Genomic DNA, 13,966 nt, shown 5'->3' with positions numbered 1-13,966 from the left:
GCCTTGTCAGGATAGTCCATGAGACCCTAACCTTCTATTAACCACCAGAAACCAGGAGGTGGTGCTGTAGCTAATCACCCAGGATCAACGTTCAAGCCCCACAGGAACAAATGTGGTGAAATATGACTTTAAGTTTCCCCAAAAGGAACGACAAGATCAATAATCTTCCGAACCCCAAAAAATAATTCCAAAATGATTCAGTGCACCTACTTTTGCTGAGTTATGTTATGGATTCTTTGCTGGACATATTCTCTAAAACCAAGTCGTTAAAGTAGGGATACAGGTGGACCCATTGCAACAATGAGATGTACAAGTCGTTATGTCGAAAAACGAACTTTACAACTTTGGTGGGGGAGGAGGATCAAATGGGGTTGGAGGGTATATGGGAAGGGATGGGAAGGGGAAACAAAGAGGAGGCAACAATGATTGATAAGAAATGTACTCGTTATCTTGCCTATGTAATTGTAACTCCTCTGTACGGTATGCTCACAAAAAAGAAAGAAAAAATGGTCAAATATTAGCTTTAAAATAAACTTCATCTAATATTTCTCATTTGAAAAGAGAAGACTGTACAGTTGATGTCACTTGGCTTTCTTACTATCTTAGTTCAAAGCCAACCCAGGCAGGAGAGTCTGTCAAACTCATATCTGTAATTACACAGCAAAAATTCGATAAGTGGAGTTTTGGTTTAAGCAGTAGAGTACTAGATTTGGGGGCTGGTGAGCAGGAACAAAAACTGTTCAGGGACAGGGTCCAGCCTCTGGGTTCAAGCCCAAGAACTAACATAAACTAAACAAAAAAAGCAAAGAAAAAAAAACAGATATTTCATTGGGACCCTCCTTAAAGGAGTACTGGTCTGAGAAGTGGCACTGGATGCTCTTTTGGAATCCTTATTGCTCTGGAGAACTCAGGACCATACTAAAGGAATTGATAACCTACTCCTGCAATAAGAGAATCATGTCAGGAGTGAAATATCCATCCATAAAACACTTTAAATCCTCCATGTCTTTGTTTGTTTGCAGTAGAATTTTTTTTGGGGGGTTCAGTCGTGGGCCTGAACTCTGGGCCTCGGCGCTTTACCTCAGGTCTTCAACTCAAGGCTAGCACTCTACCACTTGAGCCACAGCACCACTTCTGGCTTATTTTTGCTTATGTGGTGCTGAGGAATCAAACCTAGGGCCTCTGGCATGCAAGGTAAATTCTCTACCACTGAGCCACCTTCCCAGCCCCAGCAGTAGAACATATTTAATACAATGTTATTTCCTTTTGTTCTATGCTGGCCTTAAAATGGCACATTATTTCTTTTTGTAATTCTCTCAACTAGATGTTTACAGAAACATTATATATGAGTAAAAACACACTAGAAAAAGTCAATGACAGAGTTTTCTTCAAGCCTTCGTATTCTCTTCTTTTATAGTAAAAAGGAAAGCACAAGTTAACTTGAACTTCGTCAATCCTCTATGTTCCATTCCACTCCTGGAATCAGTTTCCACATCCATTCACAGTTACTTCCAGGAACAATCTATGGTGCTTCTTGAGGTATAGTGAATGATTTCTGGCTTCACTGAAATAACACGAGGACACGTTTGGACCTGAAGTAACACGAGTTTCAGAGACAACTTAGTAGAGAGAAAATATGAAATTTATATTGCTTATAAATATATTATCCATGAGTATATTGAGTTCAAACTTTGTAAATTCTCTGTAAATTAAGGCGAATTTTAAAGGGGAAGAAGTTTCTCAGATCTTTTTTTTTTGTGAGTGTATATGCTGCACATTATTTCCCAAGTGTACATGAATTTGTTAACTCATGTTAACTATAGCAATAATAAGAGAAAGAGAAATTCTGTGTTTAAGTATAAGAGTTCAATACACTATAGAAGACTCTACGAATAAGACCACATTGAAACAATAAACCCAAGTCCAGTATGTAGATTTATGAAAGTGATATAAAGAAAGCATTACTCTTACGTGGAATAGGAAGTATGAGGCCACTCCCTTTCTAAATCACGCTTGCTAATGACACAACTTTGTAGAAAGTAGAATGGAAGAATAATTCTGTTTTCAATGCAAGTCAGATATAAGAGCATGGACTTAATTGGGAAAAAATAGTACATCTTGAGAGAGCAGGGATTATGCTAGCTATGAACTGGTAGATAAGATCACATTTTTTCTTTCCTTTACTTATATATTGTTTGTTGATGGTGGTCTTGGAACTTGAACTCGGGGCCTGTGCACTGTCCCTCTGTTATTCAGCTCAAGGCTAGTGCTCTACCACTTGAGCCACAGTGCTGCTTCCAGTTTTCTTGCAGTAAATTGGAGAAAAGAGTCTCCGGGACTTTCCTACCTGAGCTGGCTTTGAACCCCAATCTTCAGATCTCACCACCACCCAGCTTAGGATCACATTTCTAACAGTGTACACTCAGCATATGTATTGTGTATATTCATCTATCTTTATATGAATTCTTGAGTTAAAAATCTGGGCTACAGCTTAGACTTTACACTCACAAAAATGTTTGTAGTTTAAAATTTGATTCTACTGGATAAATAAAACCTAAGAATGTAAAGGAATCTAGAAAGTTCAATTTGCATCCAGCCTGGGCAGAACAGTTTTGAGAAGGTATAATTAACAAGCCAAAAGCTGGATTGGAAGCATGGCTCATGTATTGGAATACCAGTCATGAGCAAGATTGCTGAATAAGATTTTGAAGCTTTTGCATACATACATACAATCATACACATATATACAGAGACACTTATATGTGCACACACAAATACACATATGAAGCAACTCTCAGAATATGTAGAAAAGATAGAAAACAATAGAAAATATGTCCTGAGTAAGACTAGAATCAAGTGATAATTTTTAAAATTAGAAAATCCTCAAGCGAACTTTCTTCAAAAAAGTTTGAGAAAATTACATAGATAGGGATCAGATATATTAAGAGAGTCAAGTAATCAATATTAAAAAGATTATATCCATGGAGAAATGAATCAGAGTCCTCGCAGGTGCATTTGGAAATGTTCATATCCTGTGTCAAATGTTAGAACATCTTCGAAAATAGTACATGAACAGTCTGAGAAGTTTAGTGGATAATATAACTGGGGAAGTTCAGAATTGCTAGTCTATATCTAGATTAAATAAACCAACAATTTCCTGGGAAGATGGCTCAGTGGAAGAGTGCTTGCGTTGCATACATGAAGCCCTGGGTTCCATTCCTCAGCACTACATAAGCAAAAAGAAAAAAACCATAAGTGGCTCTGTGGTTCAAGTGGTAGAGAGCTAGCCTTGAGCTGAAGAGCTGAGGGACAGCACCCAGGCCCAGAGTTCAGGCTCCATGACCGGATCCAAATATAAATAAATAAATAAATAAATAATAAATAAATAAATAAATAAATTTATAAATAAACCAAGAAACCATGGTGGGGCAATGTGATACAAGCTTTCAATTTTAGCACTCAGACTGAAAGGAGATTAGAGACTGGAATTACATAGTGATAACTTCCCTGGACCAGGTAGTATAAGTTTGTCTTAATAAAAGAAACCAAACAAGAAAGGAAAACGCAATTGGAAATTTGGGCTAATTTTGTCATTATGTTTTGAGAAGTCGTTTCCTATTGAAATGCAACTCATGTATAATCCTCAGTTGTGCTTTTAAATGCTCTCTGCATTACAGAACATTCCTAGATGCAAAATGGCTCATGATTCCCATCTAAAATTTGCAAAAGTAAGTAATTATCATTCTGTTAGATTCCAAGGAAAGGATGAAGGATTAGAAAAGCTTAAGCCTGGAGGAAAAGCAAAGTTCATCTAATGTAGGACTTTATAGATCTTGCTAAATTAGAGTTTAGACTTCAAATAAATATTTTGGTTTTGTTTGTAATTTCATATTCTATAGGATACTACAAAATTCTTTTTAAGTAGCGTGTTTAATTGACAAATTTACAAATGTTTCTTGCATTCTATTTGCCTAGCCTATTGTTTCAAGAGAGTTCTAATTAGAACTCAGTTAATAGATAATTCCAACAGTTCCTGTATAAAATGATAATGTAAATAATGTAGATCGAGTTGCCATGAAATGGATATTAATTTATAAATTTAGAAAAAGAGTGAGTTTTTGAGGCTTTGGTATAACATTTTATGAATAGAATAATTGTGTGACTTCTTCTTTCTTCTACCTGTATGTAACACAGAAAGCAATTTCCTTAATTACATGCCTCTGTATACAACCAGAAAAATGCTAGGTTTGGAGTTTGTTTTTATTTTTCTTTTTGTTTTATTGCTTTGTCATAGGGCTTGAACTCTGGACCTAGGCACTCTTTCTGAGCCTGTTAAGCTCAAGGCTTGTGCCCTACCACTTCAAGCTCAGTACCACTTGTGTCGGGCTTTTGCTGAGAAGTTTATTGGAGATAAGAATCTAGGGAACCTTCCTGCCTGGGTGGGCTTTGAACTGTAATCTTCCGATCTTAGCATCCTGAATATCTATGATAGTTAAAAAGTATAAATATAAATAATATTTTCAGGAATACCAGTGAAGGTAAAATGATGAAACCCAGTTTATTGTGGTGTAGGGCATCACATTAGCATAGGTGTAGTATTTTTTCCAATAGAAATAAGCTATTTGTGATGTGAATTATGGGAATTTTGAGGTGCACCCTACAAGTTGGAAACTGTTGGGCTAGGATGACTGTATGGCATAAATTTTGGGATTGATGGTCATAAAAATAATAGCTTAATCTGACAAACAATTGCTTACTCTTGAAGAATTAATTATAACCGATGCTTCATAGTTTTACCAGAATGTGGCTATTTTTCTGTTCACTTCTCAATCTGTAACACCCGATTGGAAAATGTATCTATTGCAGAATTACATAACATGCAAACAGGTACTATTTTGAATCTCTCAGGTATGAAATGTTCAGAATTTGAAAGTGAGTAGTTATTAGTAGTTATTATTTTAAGGAACACACATATCCTGTCCTCTTAACAACTTATTTACTTTTAAATGTTATGAGTTTCTATAGAATTAAACGGTTTTCAGTTTTAGTATGAGAAAGTACTAATTTATTCTTTTTTGAAAATATTGGCAATTATATTGTGAAAATATTGTCAAGTTATATAACATTCAAGTTGATGGCCCTCTGATAAAGAAGAGGCTATTAATTCAAATTAGATGCCAAATAGTACTGATTTTTAAAAAGTTACTACATGAAGAATAATATTTACTATACCAATACAGTGAAATTTTATTTCATGCAGCTTATTTTTTAAATTTCATTTTAATGTGAAAGTGATGTGCAGTGGGTTAGTAATTGTAAGGCAGTGAATACATAACTGTTCAAACTTGTTATACCCTCTCTCATTTTTCTCACAGTTTTCTTTCACCCCGAAACCCCTCACAAGTTGTAATGTACATTTCCAACATATTGTCTTCTGAGTATTGCTATTGCATTAGTTTTCCTTTTCTCCTTTGTCTCGCCATTTTGTTGTTCCTCTTCCCTTCCCTAATTAAGGTAAATGTATACACAATACCAAAACCAAACACAGTAGGAGATAACCCATAGGGGAAAAACCCAGGGAAAATAGAAATCACATAGTACATTAAAAACAACAACTGCAAATAAATATCTCTGTCCATATCTTGGAGTTCATTTTGCTCAGGATCAGCTTATATGTTCATATATATGCATAACAAAGCCACTGGAAATAATAGTTTCATGGATACTATATCATGAAAACAACATGTTAACTGTTTTTGATGGTAAAGGTGGAATTAGGATTGGTAAATTCGTGAGTCTGATAAAGGAATTTCAAAAGAGGTTTAAAACTATGACAAGTAAATTTTAATTGTTCAAACTTTTTAACTGAGCCTATTAAAATTTAAAATTGCCTGGGAACATAGGCTTTCATGCAAAGAAATCCATGGAGACTTACTTGAGAGGTAAGATGGCTCATTTTCACACATAAAAAAACAAGACTCACAAACAGTGCTGTAAATCCTGTAGGTTAACATGAGAATTGTCCTTAACCAGGAAATATCTTACTGTGAGAAAAAAGGTTGTAGTGGAATTTAAACTTTTTTTTTAAAAAAAGACATCAAAATTTGTGAATTGACCTTTAATTAATAAACAGTAATTCTCTTATAAAGATAATTTTGGTCAAAATATTTAGGGAGAAAGTGCTCTTCAAAATGAAAGAACGTATTGAGTTTACACTTTTCTGTTTGTAATACATTCCACAATGTCTTTGCAAGTGAAGCACTGAAACACAGAAAAAATCTGATTGTATACTTCAAACCAATGATTTCACATTTCTAAGTAGATAAAAAATATAATATCCTCATTAACATGAGATAGTGAAGACTTGTCTTATTACATAAGACAAAAAGTTTGAGGATCAGAAAAGAATTGAGCAAATTGAAAAGGTAAAAAAACGCGTTCTTTGAAGCCCTAGCTAAGGATATTGGCTTCAGCCGTGGAGGGGGCCAAACTTTTTGATATAGATTGTCTTAATGTTTTTGCTACCTAAAGTGATTTTACAGAGCCTATTTGGCTTAGTATAATGCAAAACAAATTGAATGAAGACATGAAAATAAATTCTACCTCCAAATAAAAGAGTTTTAAAAGAGAAACCATGAAGATGTAGCAGTGGCGGATGCAGTATAGTCCTTCACCTTCACTAGACTTGAAGCCAAGAAGCTGTGCTTAATTGGAAATCAGGCAAGAGCAAAGAGTGGACATAGAAGTAGGACATAGAATTATTGTCCTTTGCATGATCTTGTATTTAAAGAATCCCATAGACTCCACTCCCAAATTACTCAAGCTGATTCAAAATTTTGGCAAAGTAGAAGGGTATAAAATTAACCCCCCAAAATCAATGGCTTTTCTGCATGCCAACAATGAGAAAAGTGTGGTGGAAATTAGGAAAGCAACTCCATTTGTAATAGCCCCACAATAAATAAAATACCTAGGATTTAACTTAACCAAAGAAGTGAAGGACCTCTTTGATGAAAATTTTAAAATCTTGAAAAAGAAAATCAAAACAGACCTTAGAAAATGGCAAAAACTCCCATGCTCCTGGATTGGAAAGATTAACATCGTGAAAATGGCAATATTTCCCAAGGCTAGCTACAAATTCAACACGATACCTATCAAAATTCCAACCTCATTCTTCAAGAAATAGAAGAGGTAATCCAAAAATTCATATGGAACAATAAAAGACCCCTAATATCAAAAACGCTCCTCAACAGAAAGAACACTGCTAGAGGAATACCAATACCAAATTTCAAACTCTACTATAAAGCCATAGTAATCAAAACCGATTGGTATGAGGACCAATGGAATAGAATTGAAAACCCAGAAATGAACCTACAGACCTATAGCCATCTAATCTTCGATAAGGGACTTAAAACAATAGAATAGAATAAAGACAGCCTCTTCAGTAAATGGTGCTGGCAAAATTGGTTAACTACTTGTAGAAAACTAAAGCTAGATCCTTATCTATCACCCTGCACCAGAATCAACTCCAAATGGATCAAAGACCTCGAAGTCAAAGCAGTCACTCTGAAAACATTACAGGATGTAAGAGGAGAAACCCTAGGTCTCGTTGGCTCAGGCTAAAATTTTCTTAATAGAGACCCAGAAACACAACAAACCAAAGAAAGTTTGGACAAATGTGATTGCAAAAAGTTGCAGAGCTTCTGCATGGCAAAGGACATAGCTAGCAAAATCAATTGAAAGCCCATGGACTGGGAGAATATCTTTAATAGCCATACAAGGGACAAGGGTCTCATAGCTAAAATATACTTGGAACTCAAAAAATTAAATCCCCCAACAACAAATCCTCAAAGAAACAACTGCCCAATAAATAAGTGGGCGAAAGACTTAAAGAGAAACTTCTCTGAAGAAGAAAGAAGGATGGCCAATAGACACATGAATAAATGCTCAACATCACTAACCATAAAAGAAATGCAAATCCAAATAACATTGAGATACCACCTCACTCCAGTTAGAATGGCAAAAATCAAGAACTCTAACAACAACAGATGCTGGAGGAGATGTGGAAAGAAGGGAACCTTACTTCATTGTTGGTGGGAATGTAAACTTGTTCAACCACTTTGGAAAGTAGTATGGAGGTTCCACAAAAGACTTCACATAGAGCTCCCCTATGACCCAGCTAGCCCACTTTTGGGAATTTACCAAAATGTCTACAAACAAGACCACACTAAAGCTACCAGCACAACTATGTTTATTGCAGCATTATCTACCATAGCTAAGATATGGAACCAACCTAGATGCCCTTCAGTAGATGAATGGATCAAGAAAATGTGGTATATATACGCAATGGAATTCTATACCTCCATCAGAAAGAATGACATTGCCCCATTTGTTAGGAAATGGAAAAACTTGGAAAAAATTACATTAAATGAAGTAAGCCAGGCCCAAAGAAACACAGGTCCCATGGTTTCCCTTATTTGAAATATCTAGTATATGTGTGAGTCAAGCGGAAAAGGACAGATAAAGTGATGTTAGGAAAATGAACCCTTAGATATGTATTGTAATATTTTTTTTCTTTCATGCATGTGTTTCTAACGCATTTATAAGATTATTTCTTTCTTGCTTTGTATGTAGCTCCACCACCGTATATCCCCCACTTTTACTATATTTGATGTTAGTATAACTTGTGGAGAAGATGGGGAAAAGCAAGTCGTTTAAGGATTCAGGTGGACCTGTTGCAACAATGAGAAGTACAAGTTGTCATGTCAAAAACGAGCTTTACAAAGTCGGTGCGGGGGGGGGGTGAGAAGAGAGGGAAAAGTTTTGTGTGGGGAGGAGGGGGGAGCCTGAGAAAGGATATGAAGGGTAAACAAAGAAGGAGGCTGCAATGCTTGGTAAGAAATGTATGCATTATCCTGCCCATGTAATTGTAACCCCTCTGTACAGTACGTTCACAAATAAAATAAATTAAAAAAATAAATTAAAAAAAAAGAAGTATTGTCCTTTGTAACAGACAATGTAATCCAAGCAATGGGTGATTTAACTCTATTCTTCTCCATACATCTTGTTGAGCAAAAGCAAGACCAAGAGAAAAATAATCTATTGAAATAATTTTGCAAAGAATAATTTTACTGTTCCTGATATGGTATCTAAGGAAAGTCTTAAGAGAGAAGATAAAAGTCGTAAGAGTGAAGATAAAAATGGATTATTCTTTAGTTTCCTCTAAGCATCTTGTTAGCAAAATATATCTTTGAGGTTAGAATTTATTGAACCAAAAAGGGGTGGAGTACTTATTTTTGTGGGCACATTAGACACAAGAAGATTTCAAGGTAAAAGAAAAAAGAAAAAAATTATAGCTAAATATTTGTGATTACAGGTTCTTGGACTGTTTTTTTGGAGACAAAGATTTGCATTAGTGTTGGTCTTCATTAACATAGTTGTTGGGTTTCTGTGGCAACCAAATGAAAAGGGGAAGTTTAATGGACTCGTTTGGACAAGTAAACAGCATGATAGAAAATAATGGCAAATAATATTTAATGAATTATTTTGAACAATTATTTTGCGAGAACGAAGAAGGAAAGATATAATTCAAAATCACTTGACTTTATTAAAAGTATGAAAATAGAGTAGTGAAGAGATCGAGAGAAAACAAAGAGGACTGCTTTCTCTCCAGTGGAGTAATAGGTTCTTGATCTTGTTTCTTCCATTCTGTTTTCACAAGTTATCAAGTGTGCCTCAGGACTCGAGTATCCAGTTCAAAGAGCATTTGCAGAAGAAAATATTTGCAGTAGATACAGGTGAATTATAACCTTAGACAATCTATTTAAATCTGTTTAAAATTCTCCCCTACCCCAAATTGCTCTCTTTGAAAAGCTTGTTTGCTTTTCCAAAGACTGACCTTCATTAATGATTTAAAATTTTTAGAGGAAATATTCATACTCTCTAAAGATTGTTGTTTGGTTGTAATTTTTGTGTGTTTTTGTTTGTTGTTGTGTTTTTTAACTGAATTTCAAAAGGTTGTGCAAGTGTGTTACAATTAAATATGTCCATCTAATTGTCTAACGCTCCTGGATCAGAGTCACTCCTTCTATCAATCTGAACCAACCCTTTCTCCAAGATTCATTTCAGATTTACCGCTTCCTTTATTACATGTGTACATTGAGTATTCTAGCTTTACTTGCCCATTTTTCTATTTTTCATTCATTCTATTTCTTTACTATTGTTCCTCTCTGGTTTCAATTTCCTGATATTCATTCTGTTAAACTGCCTGTTAATTTTTGAAAGGTTTACATACATTCCGTGGAGTTTCAATCCCACATATACTTGAACTGATGTCAGCTTATATTTCCATAATTCATTCATCTGCAATAACAAATTTGCAAGACTGGAGATGTGAAGCACTTAGACATGATTTTATTCTCATTCATTTGGAAGATTAACCTTTAGTCAGCAAGAAAGTTTAAAAATGACTTAGAATGTATTCCTAACTACTAGTTTTTATAAATGGCTTTGTACAATATATGTGATTATTTTATTTTACATAGGATAATATTTTGTACTACCTATAAGTTTTGGAAAAAGAAGAAAACTAAAATTTACTAGTGTAGAGGAATATGATAATAAAAGAAGACATATTTTATGTTTGTCACATCTCTGATCAGTACCCATATGCAAGACTTAAAGTCATATTTCTTACTATGTTAGACAGATAGGGAAAACATAAAACAACACATGATAAGGCAACTCTTAGTGACTTTTTACAAGGTACGTTTTTATGTGATGAAATTTACTTTATTACCTATTATTTGGGTTTGAAATATGGGAGGCTGATCTATTTAACATATTTCTGGAAGGCACCTACTGAACAACACTAATTGTGGGGGTACTCTTTCTACACTTTAATGAATGAATTTGTTTGGTATTAGTGCTGGGTAAGTAAATCAACTCTATTGTAACTTGCTTCCTACACTTGAAAACCTTGTAATGTCACTATCATCTACTTGTCAAGTGTTATTTTGGCAAATGTGATTTTAAATAGTTTATTTGAAAATGAATATACTTTCAGGAGATTAAATGTAGGTTATCATTGGTTTGAGAATGACATTTTATACTACAGAACCTAGTTTTCTGAAGTACCAGTGTTTTGAAGCACTAAGGATCTTCTTAATGGTTTTCTAAATTATATTTGACCTCTAAATCAAGTTTTCCTAGCCTTGGTAGAACAATTATGGATCTATCATTCCAGAAACTATTTTTTGGCCAACTTTTGCTGCACTGAAATCTTTCATTAATCATTAGGAGAGGGGTATTAAAAATAATCTTGTTCATTTGTGATTTTGTTCACTCATATGGCCTGGTCATCTGTAAATTGAAAGTTTGAACTACAGTACTTTCTCTCTTATTTAGTGATCTCATCTTTCATTTCAAGTTTCATTGCATTTCACAGTTGATTACTGCTAATTCCTATAAGAAATTGGGGCCTTGAAATATATTATAGGACATGAGAAATTGAGATTAGTCTTCAATTACTTTCTGTTGGCATGTTGCATGGGCCTAGGTTAGAAGTCTTGCCCTTGTTATCTGATGATGCAGATAACTTGAACCTGTTATCCTAGGACCCGTGGGTCCTGCAGAAGAATAATAGCTTTTAGACATTATATCAGCAAAATTTGGGTATAATCAGTAAGAATGCTTCAGAAATATGGAGAAAAACCCTTTGGGACCAGCGAGTTAAAACAATAAACAGAGCATCAGAATAAAATCCCTTATACATTAGCGGAAAACAATACTGTTATTTTACCATGTGAATTCAGAAGACAACAAACACTTAGAAGGTATCACAAGTTTATACCGAAGACATTGCATTGATACTTTTTATATTCTAATTTATATTCTAAACCTAATTATTTATATTCCAATCTATTTATGAGAATAATTGTCAATATATTTGTCAAACTATCAATTCTAATAAGATTCACTGTGTGAAATTTAAAATCAGTACATATAAATATAAAATATATAAGTATATATAATATAAAAATTGTTTTGCATTATTCTGTTGTGGTTAGAGTATTAAAGGCAACTTTAGTATTATTCCATTATCTCTACCTCAGTTTTTGGTAGTTAGACTTAAAGCTTTACCATTTGTTGATTTACAGCCTAGAGGCAAGAGGAAACACTGTGATTAAAACATTACCAATTTAAGGCCTAATATTGAGGAGAAACGTATGGACTTCTCCAGGAGCTCTGGACATATTTGGTGATAGAAAGTCCGTAGTGTAAGTTCCTGCCTGGTTGGATGATAGACAGGAAAGGACAGTAGGTAATCATGCATATGAACAATTTTTTCACCTTCTTGGCTTTAGCTACTTTTGAAATGATAAGTATAGTAAACAATTATATTTTGATAAAATACCTTCTATTCTGAACAATTCTGACAGAACTGTTCATCTCTCTATGATCTCTTGTAACTAAGGTTAGTTTTGTTCCAGTAGACAATCTATGCTGTCAGGGTAAGATATTCTGATTGTTCTGTTCCTACATGGAAGAAGGGTAAAGGGTCAGCTAGACATTTGTGCCAGCAAGACCTCATTTGGGAAATTTTAAGTTGCACAAGTTAAGAAGTAGCTCTTAAGCAAGGCTTACTTTGAATCCATTAGCTCCACAAAGCTAACTCAGTTGTGATAAATAAATACTTGAAAAGCAATCACCTTTGGACTTAGCTGTAAAGGCTTCAAAGTATGATCAAATTTAAAATGAAGAAGACAAAATAGTCATTGACAAAAAATTGCAAATAAAATAAAATTAAATTGAATTAAAAATAAAATTAAAAATAAAATTGCAAATGTGAGCAATTTACCAAACAATGGGTTTTGTCCCATTATACAAAGAATTTTAGAGAAATAAGATCAATAGCATATTTAGGAACAATAAGGGTTCCTAGTTATAAATATTCAACCATGGATAAATGCCTGTAGGAAGATTCCATCATTAAGTACTTAAATTTAGAGGATACTACATGTTTCAGCAGCAGGTCTACCCAAATTACAACAATACAGAGATTAACATGGCACTTGCAGAAGGATGATATGAAAATTTGTGAAGTATTCCATATTTTTCATTCTTCAAATGCAAGAAATGAAAAACAGTTATTAAAAAGTTGATTACAAAAACACAAGTGTAACAAGACCAGTAATTCATAGAATTAAAGGTTAGTTTGACATCAGTATATTAAATCTTCACCTGAGAAAGGCCTTTACATATCATAATCTTTACAAAACTTGAAATTAGTTAACATTGTCATTTTATCCCAAAGAAATAAAAAAATACAAGGACCTAGGAAAAAAGGAATCTTAAATTTTTCTATATGGAATGCAATCTGAAAGGACATATTAATGAACATATACATTATATAACAATGTAGAATTCAAATTATTATATGTAGGAGCGAATTAAATAGATTATGGACATTATACAAACATAGATATGCTTTTTTCAGAAAAGTGCCACGAACATCTATAGTGTCTATACTATTCTTTTCAAAAGATGTTAAAATTATTTCTGATTTAAAAAAATCACAAACTGTCTTGAAATCATTATAGATGTATACAAACAACTCTTGAATACATTTTGACATCAAAGTCAGACAATTCACTTGGAAGAATACCATGGAATCCATGAATTTTTAAAGTAAGATATTGCTGTTGCTTTGTATTGTGAAAAAAATTGTAGGGACACAAAGGATGGACTGGCATTTTTGAAATTCAATACACTTAACCATATCATTACAACTTAGGAGAACAATATGTACAGTCTTCCACAACTTCAAAGAGGTAGTAATACTTACTTATCCTTTGAAAAATATCAAATGCAGTTTCTTCCAAGTTGTTCTTCAGACCTGGTTTCATACAATGGTTCCACAGAAGGAGATACAGCATATCGTTGTTATTTCTATTCCCAGCAGCGAGAT

The 13,966-nt window shown here is 33.9% G+C and overlaps 1 pseudogene; it reads left to right on the top strand.

Moving 5' to 3' along the window:
• Positions 1–13,015: 13,015 nt before the first annotated feature.
• Positions 13,016–13,115, top strand: LOC138827257 (U6 spliceosomal RNA; annotated as a pseudogene).
• The last annotated feature ends 851 nt before the right edge of the window (positions 13,116–13,966 follow it).

The sequence above is a fragment of the Dipodomys merriami genome, unplaced genomic scaffold (assembly GCF_024711535.1).
Source record: "Dipodomys merriami isolate MVZ:Mamm:240054 unplaced genomic scaffold, mDipMer1.0.p SCAF_1528, whole genome shotgun sequence".
Lineage (NCBI taxonomy): Eukaryota > Metazoa > Chordata > Mammalia > Rodentia > Heteromyidae > Dipodomys > Dipodomys merriami.
This window is presented reverse-complemented; position numbering and strand designations above follow the sequence as displayed.